General features: G+C 48.3%; 1 non-coding gene across 1 annotated transcript; it reads right to left on the bottom strand.

Annotated features, from left to right (window-relative positions):
• Positions 1–736: 736 nt before the first annotated feature.
• Trnas-cga (transfer RNA serine (anticodon CGA)) lies at positions 737–811 on the bottom strand. The gene has a single exon. It is a non-coding gene; the product is annotated as a tRNA-Ser (tRNA).
• Between the last annotated feature and the right edge of the window lie 8,211 nt (positions 812–9,022).

Below are 9,022 nucleotides of genomic sequence, written 5' to 3'. Positions count from 1 at the left end.
CCATACAAACAACCCGTTCCATTAATGGGTACCTTTCTAATCGTTTCTACTACTACCTGTGAACTGACTTGTGAGTAAATTCCAGTCAAATAAAGAATATCACTGACTAGCAACTCACCAACCTAAAATGAATGGTAACACGACTGCTATTAATATTAGCACCACGAGAAAATTCGTTATAGTAAGTTATATACAACTTGTACATCTCCACAGAACCAATAGAGACTCGTATTCCCATACACAAATCATCACACCATCCAAACACAAACAAGTGTGCTTTCATTTAGAGCCATGAGGACACGCCACTTGCCTCATACTGTAAACATAAAAAAACCCATAACATAACACAGTGGAGTAAATAAATTATAGAATGAGATTTTCACTCTGCAGCGGGGTGTGCGCTGATATGAAACTTCCTGGCAGATTAAAACTGTGTGCCCGACCGAGACTCGAACTCGGGACCTTTTGCCTTTCGCGGGCAAGTGCTCTACCATCTGAGCGACCGAAGCACCACTCACGCCTGGTGCTCACAGCTTTACTTCTGCCAGTATCTCATCTCCTACCTTACAAACTTTACAGAAGCTCTCCTGCGAACCTTGCAGAACTAGCACTCCTGAAAGAAAGGATACTGTGGAGACATGGCTTAGCCACAGCCTGGCGGATGTTTCCAGAATGAGATTTTTACTCTGCAGCGGAGTGTGCGCTGATATGAAACTTCCTGGGAGATTAAAACTGTGTGCCCAACCGAGACTCGAACTCGGGACCTTTGCCTGTCGAGGGCAAGTGCTCTACCAACTGAGCTACCGAAGCATGACTCACGCCCGGTGCTCACAGCTTTACTTCTGCCAGTATCTCGTCTCCTACCTTCCTAACTTTACAGAAGCTCCCCTGCGAACCTTGCAGAACAAGCAAAAGCAATGCTGTGAGCACCGGGCGTGAGTCGTGCTTCAGTAGCTCAGATGGTCAGTCGTGTTCAGGCACTCGGCCAGTGCACATCGCGCGGTGACGGGCGGTAGCGCGGGCCAGTGTTCACATCGCGAGCAGTGCTGAGGTGGAGAGCTGAGCAGCGTGAGCGAGCGCTGTTAACGTTTGTTTCTGTATAACTGTTGTAAGTAAGATCTCGACAATTAACAGAGCGAACAGCGTTCAGTGTGTTTTCGATCGCGCTGCCTTGCGACCGACGGCCTTTGACATTCATGAGTGGATCTTTGAGGATCTGAAATTGCCTGAAGATATAGTCGGCACGTTCCAGTTGGACTTTGTGCAGTACTCGTTATTTATCAAATTTATTTCGAGTGACACTTATGAGAAATTCGTTGAGGAGCATGCTGGTGTGAGACCATTTCGTCATAATGATGGCAGTATCAGTAATGTCCAAATCGTGCCTTCGGGATACGGAGTGAGAACCGTCAGGGTATTTAATGTGCCACCTGAGTGCCCTAATGACCTGATTGCACGTTCTCTGTCACTGTGCGGCGCTGTTTTGTCAGTTACAAACGAGAAAGGGTCGAGTCCATATCGCTACCAAGTTAACAGCGGAGTGCGAAGTGTACGTGAAGACTGAAAAAAGCATATACCTTCGTATGTTGCCATTGGCGGCTGTCGTGCACAGGTAACTTACATTGGACAACCCCCTACCGGTTCGATCTGCCATTCAACGGAACATCTGCGGATGAACTGTACACGTCGACGTCCATTTCAACTTCCACGGGAACGTCCTGCAAACGGTAGTGAAAAGCTTGTTCCGCTATTGAGTGAGGTAGTCGCAGGGACTGTACCACCACCTCGGCAGCCGGAACGTATTAGCGAGGCGGAGATGCCAGTTCAGGTGGAACGCAGTGCCAAAGACATTCCCGGTAGGACGGACGTCGATTCGGCACCGTCATCCTCACCGCGGCAGTTACCGCTGGATGGCAACGATGCGCCAGCCACCTCTGAAACTAAGCCGTGTGAGATACAGGAGCGGGTGCAGATCAGTGTGCCTGACTGCAGCAGAAACGAAGAAAGGCCGTCGAAGGAGAAGCAAAGGGAATAGTAGCAAAGAGGAAAAGTCGGATGATTTGAGACCCGTACACATGTCAGAAAGTGGCAGCGAGACTGAACCTCAATCTTCTTGCTCCGTGCGCTGCGAGGAAACCGCGAGGCAAGAACGCATCCGTGAACAAACCAAACACCTGAAGGCACTACTGAGCGCTGAGAGGGAACAGAGCACCGTAACGGCTAAGAGGAAGAGCGAACAGAGTAGCGAGCAGCTGCAGCAGCGCTCCCGCAGGAACTCGCTGACGTCAGTCGCAGCCCCACGTGGTGGCCAGGCGGACGCGACCACGTTGACAGACTCACAGCCGGCGGTGGCGGGCAGGGCGGCGCGCGCACGGCGAAGCACCCCGACAGCAATGAGCCGTGGTGGCAGCAGCCCGAGGAGATGCAGCAGTAGCTGCTCTCGCGCGTGACCATCGCGCTGCGACATTTCCACTCCCTGACCCGTTATTGGTTTTGACATTTCGTTTCGTACTCCAGACGTTCCCAACGAGTTTGGTTCAAAGCCGTCGAGAAGGACGATCCAACACTCAGAGCTCATTGTCCTCTGAACCATCATGTGCGACAGCCAAACCTACAACGTTACCACACTTAACTTCAATAGAATTCAAAGTGCGGTGAAACTCCGTTCGCTAACTGATTTCTTGTATGGTACCAGCGTTGACATTGCCCTCCTACAGGAGGTAGTCACAGTCTTAGAAGTGCCCGGTTACGTTCTCATTGATATCATCAATCTCCAGGATGCTGTAGGCACTGCCATATTTCTGCGCGACGGTATACCATTTACGGATGTGCAGTGGCTGCCTAGTGGTCGTGGCATTTCTCTTCGAGTGAATGGTGTGCAGATTGTTAACGTGTACGCCCCCTCAGGTAGCCCTCATAAGAGAGATCGTTCACAATTTTATAAACCGAGGTTCCCATTCTTCTTAGCGCTTATCGTGCACATCTCATCCTCGGTGGTGACTTCAATTGTGTGCTTAACGACAGAGACCAAACTCCTAACAGGAACAGATGTATCGAACTTGAACATTTAATTCATGGCATGCGTCTTCACGATACATGGCAACAACTGCATGGTGAACGGGTAGCGTACACCTTCATAACCAGTCATTCTGCCAGTCGGCTGGATAGGATCTATGAGTCCGATGCCCTCCAGCGACACACTGTGAACTGTGACACAGCTCCTGTCAACATCTCCGACCATTGTGCGTATCAGTGTTACCTTAACCTACAACGCCAGCAAATATACCGCTGGAAAGGCTACTGGAAATTGAATGTCAGCCTTCTGCAGGATGCCCAACTTGGAGAGGAGGTGAACATAATGTGGCAACAGCTCCAGCGGCAACGACGTCGTTACGATAGCGTTCTCGAGTGGTGGATTCAGTGTGCTAAGCCTAAATTACGCCTCACCCTCATGAGCTACGCGCGACAAAAAAACCTGTGGCAGAAACAGACTATTGAGTTTTATTATCGCTGTTTGAGAGAACTGTACAGTCGCACTAACAATCCTTCTCGCGATATCGACGTAAAGATAAAACGATATAAAGCGAAAATCACGGCGATACAACGCCAACGAATGCAAGGCATCATCGTGCGAGCCCACCCAAACGACGTTGCCGCCGAAGAACGGGCCTCTCTGTACCACATCCTGAGAACGACGAAACGGTGTAAAGCCATGTTGATTGAAGCCGTCGTTGATGACGCTGAGAATGCCATCACGAAGCAACGTGACATTATCTCGCATGTCTACGACTATTATAGTCAACTTTACAAGAAGCAATCCGTTGATGAAGACTCGTGCGACGATTTTCTTAGGACCTTGAGCTGTCGCTTGTCACAACAGGATAATGCAAATCTGGAATCTCTTTTCACAGAGGACGAAATCCGACTGGCGATCCACAGTGCAAAGAAAGGGAAGTCATCAGGACCCGACGGTCTCAGCGCTGAGTTTTACCAGCGTTACTGGAACCTCCTCGGTCCGACACTCCTCGAGATAGCGAATGAACTCTGGCACCTGGAAGTTATACCCAAGGCATTTACGGAAGGTATCATCCTGCCCTTACCAAAAAAAAAAAAAAAAAAGGGAACAGCAGGAAGGTCGAAAACATGCGACCCATCACACTCCTGAATGCCGATTTCAAAATCATCACCAGATCGATTAAGCTAAGGATGCAAACCGTTATGGACAAGGTTTTGGGCAGTTACCAGTACAGTGCAGTACAAGGCCGAAGTGCAATCTCAGCTGCCTGCGATTTGAGGGACATCATCTGTTCATATGCTGAAACCAAAGGACAGGGCGTTCTGATCTTTCTAGATTTTCAGAAGGCTTATGACCGTGTACGTTATGACTTCCTTTTTAAAAGCATGAAGAAACTAGGATTTGGACCTCATCTCATAGAATTAATTCGCAAACTTACTACAAACGCCTCTTCACGGATTCTCATTAATGGCCATTTCACAAAAGAAGTTTCCATTGAGCAATCCATCCGCCAAGGATGTCCTCTGTCAATGATTTTGTATGCCATTGCAGTAGAGCCGCTACTAAATAACTTAGTGCATAGCGGGATCGGTATTAGCGTCGAGTCTGTCACTATCCCTTGCCTTGCGTATGCTGACGATATATGCGTAACTGTGTCATCATCGCAACAACTTCTGTCAGCGGAAACTGTTTTACAAACATTCACATTTCTTTCAGGAGTAATATTAAATAGAACTAAAAACACAGCTTTGCAGATCGGTGGCGGTATCGGAGACATATCCCATGTTATCTGGTGCAAGGTCAAAGATTATCACACAACCCTCGGTGTTACCTTTGAGGCCAAACCAGACAAATTCCTGACGAAGAACTGGTCACACATGCTTAATAAATTACGTGCTGCTTTGATACTTCACTCCGACCGTGACTTGAACATACTACAGAAAGTTAAGACCATCGAGATCGCCATTACGAGCAATATGAATTATTTGGCGCAAATTCTTCCAATCTCCGACCATCTGGCCAAGAGTATACAACAGGCGTTATGTTGGTTTCTTTTTAGGAGGCACATTTTCAAAGTTCAATTCGATACCTTAACCTTACCTTCGTTCAAAGGTGGCCTTAACCTCATTAAAGTACACAAAAAATGTGTCACCCTGCTCCTAAATCGCATCAGGAAGGAGTTCCGTACCCGGAGGACCTGTGTCATCACAAACCTCATTCAGCGGTGGAAGCCTCATAGCCTTGACCCACCCGTTAATATCGCCGGCGTTCCACTTTCTTACCGACATGTGCGACTGTACTACATGGAAATGAGCTACATTCGACACAACATCGTCGATAACGGAAGTCTGACGAACAGGAAGCTTTATGGCCTGCTCATGACAACAAACCACAGGAAACGTCTCGAAGAAAAATGTCCACATACACATTGGAGCATAGTATAGCGGAATGTGCACAGCGACGTGTTACCGTCACGCGTGATAGCCGACTGGTATCTAAAAGTCTACGATAAGGTAGCTACGAATGAAAAGCTACATAAAATTGGCCTTCATCCAACGCCCAACTGTGACGCATGCGGAAGAGTCGATACGCTTCTTCATAGGTTCACGTGCGGACATGCAGAAGAAATTACTACATTTCTTCGTCAATGATTGTCGGTGATAGACCGTACGACGCCCTGTGGTGTAGACCTTTTAGAGATCATTCAGCCACAAAAACTGAGATATCCACGAGCTAAAAACAACGCTGCAACGTGGATCATGGGCCACACAGCATCGTTTATTATGCAGAGTTAGAATGCTACTTTCCTCGACTATTATTCTTACATAGAAATTGAACACTTTAAAATGAGACAACATTGTGACTACAGGAGGATATTTGGAAATATGCTGAAAATCATAATTAACGGTTAAATGCTTCAAATACAATATTTCGGATAGCAGAGGTTGCCAGTGACCTGTATGTATGAATCCTATTTGCTTCCTGGGACTTTAGTTCTTGTCGGAATTTTACGATACTATTCAGACGCTCACCAATGCAGAAGGCATTTTTTCTTTCCCATTTTTGTTTTCACATTTCCCTTCTCTCGCAGAGCAGCGGAGCAACTTTCCTTCAACTATGAAGTGATAGTCTTTTGTGCACCATAAAAATTTCTGTTTACTACTTGGCCCAAAAAAAAAAAAAAAAAACCTCAAGAAGACATTTCATTTCTTATATTGCGCAATGGCAGCCTAGAAATGATATATACTTTGTTCATTCTATTCTCATTACAAATTGGAGCAAATGTTTACTTTTCTTCCTCATGAATAAAAGAAAAGCTGCGTAACGGTAAGCGCCTAGCATAAAAAAAATGGTAGAGCACCTGCCCGCGAAAGGCAAAGGTCCCGAGTTCGAGTCTCGGTCGGGTACACAGTTTTAATCTGCCAGGAAGTTTCATAACAGCGCACACTCCGCTGAAGAACGAAAATCTCATTCTGGAAACATCCCCCAGGCCGTGGGTAAGCCATGTCTCCGCAGTATCCTTTCTTTCAGGAGTGCTAGTTCTGCAAGGTTTGCAGGAAAGCTTCTGTAAAATTTGGAAGGTAGGAGACGAGATACTGGCAGAAGTAAAGCTGTGAGCACCGGGCGTGAGTCGTGCTTCGGTAGCTCAGATGGTACGACAGTTCGGCGCTAGCGGCCGTGCGAAGCGGATGTCCGATACTTCCGCCTGTGCGGCGTGTGCGAGTGTTTGTTTACTTGTGGACTTAGTCTGCGTGCGGGCTAGTAACAACGATCATGGTGACCAAGTACAGGAAAACTACATTACGATTCAATTTCTGTAAAGACTACGAACGACCAAAGGCTTTAGCAGTGGAACGATTCATTCGAGAGGACGTCAAGATACCGCCAAACGATATTATCGGAATTCACCTGTCCATCGTTAGTCCCACGGTGTATGTTAAGATGGTAAATGACGCGGCGTGTGAGAGAATTCTACGGGCGACAAAAGCAGGTCTCCGATTTTGACATAGTGACGCGAATGTCGGCACGGTAACTGTAGAACATGCTGGTCTGGGTGTACGGACAATACGTGTTTTTGAGCTGCCATTTGAGCTCTCGGCTGACGAAGTTATCGAGGCTTTTACGCCTTACGGCACGGTACATGGTCACACAGCAGAACGCCGGACACAAGTCGCCACGTACCCCGTTCTTAACGGAGTGCGACAGATCACTATTGATCCTCAGAAGCATGTACCGTCCTATCTGACAATTGGTGGTTGTCGGGCGGTGGTGATTTACGATGGTCAACCACGTATATGTTCTGGCTGTGGCCAGGAGGGACACCTCAGGTCGAACTGTATGCAACGGCGGATTACGCAACTGCCTTCAGATGTGCGGGAGCCGTCGCCGGCGATGACAGTACTACCGATCACCTATGCCAAAGCCCTCACTGCGTCCACTGATGACCGAAAGGACACAGCCCCGGTGGAAGATCAAGTTCGCACTCTCCGAAACCTTGTAGCAGACGTCGGGATGACAGAGGATGCTGCTCCATCGAGCATACAATCTACGGCGACAACATCAGATGAGACCGAACTCCCACCAAGCACACCGATAGTACACGAAGCAGTTCCAGCCACTACGTATGCTGTTCCGTCTGGAACGCACTCTGTGACGACAACATCAGTTTCGACCGAACTCCCGCTAAGTACAACGATGGGACTCGAAACACTTCCAGTTCCTACGGATGCTTTTCTGTCAGGCAGCCGTGATTCCCTACAATCTGAGGACACGGAAGGAAGATCATGATAACAACGTTCCCCGAAAAGGAGGAAACGGCGCCGTCGCACGACATCTCCTAGGGATGACTCCCCTTGCCCCGACGACGATGTGCCTGTGGACCAAGACGACACAACAGCCTCTACGAAACAGGATGAGGCAATGGAAACTGTTCGATCAGACCCGCAGCGGTCTGTCACATTGACGGTATCGGGACGTGGTGATGCTGAAGAGGAATCACAACCAGTTGGCTCTCCAGACGCAGATGCTGTGGCTATGGACACGAATATATCACTGCTTGCAAAGATGTGGTATGACGATATTGAGGAGGCGCCGGACGTCATACAGAGGCAGCCGGCACTCACGAAGACGGCCTAATAATTGCTGAAGGTGAAGGGAGAGGGGCGAGAGAACGTCTTCTAACTCAGCCCCCAGCGCCGATGCAGGGGGATGTTGTTGCGCATCGACAGAGTGGGATTCAACGCCATGCGAACCGTATTGCGACATTAAATATAAATGACGTGCGTTCACCGGCCAGAATACACCTATTGAAGGAAACGATTTGGGCATCTGATGTGGATATTGCTTTTCTGCAGGAAGTCCACATGGCTGCACTCCCATACATCGCAGGCTACCAATCATATTAGTGACATTGAGATCACAATGGGAGGGGGGTGGCAGTTTACGTGCGAGATGGCTTCCCAGTGGAAAACGTGTGTTACCTTCCGTCGGCTAGAGGAATGGCTCTCACGACGTTTGGGACACGCATCATCAATCTTTATGCACCGTCGGGAAACAATCGGCGGCGGGAAAGGGCGCGATTTTATGCAGAAGACATTGCCCCACTTTTCCATGGACGTTATGAATGTGTAATAATTGGTTGAGATTTCAACTGTGTTCTCAACCAGAAAGACCAATGGCCGCAAGCAAACATCAGCCATGAGTTGCGAATCGTTGTCAACGACCTTGTACTTAGTGACACGTGGGAGTTACGACATGGAGATGCACCGGGATACACCTATGTGACAAGTCATTCGGCGAGCAGGTTAGATCGCATTTATATCTCACGGGCTCATGCAAATGATGTCCAGGGCGCGGAACGCTGGCCATTGGCATTTTCCGATCACAGCGCTTACATCTGTACGGTGCTTCTTCCCCGTAGAGAGGTGTGGAACAGTAAGGCCCCGTGGAAATTAAACATTCAACATCTACATGATCCTGAATGCCGTCACCGGATCCCTGAGACAT

Source organism: Schistocerca nitens, chromosome 8 (genome assembly GCF_023898315.1).
Source record: "Schistocerca nitens isolate TAMUIC-IGC-003100 chromosome 8, iqSchNite1.1, whole genome shotgun sequence".
NCBI lineage: Eukaryota > Metazoa > Arthropoda > Insecta > Orthoptera > Acrididae > Schistocerca > Schistocerca nitens.
Note: the sequence above shows the minus strand (reverse complement) of the source record. Positions and strands in the feature narration are given on the sequence as shown.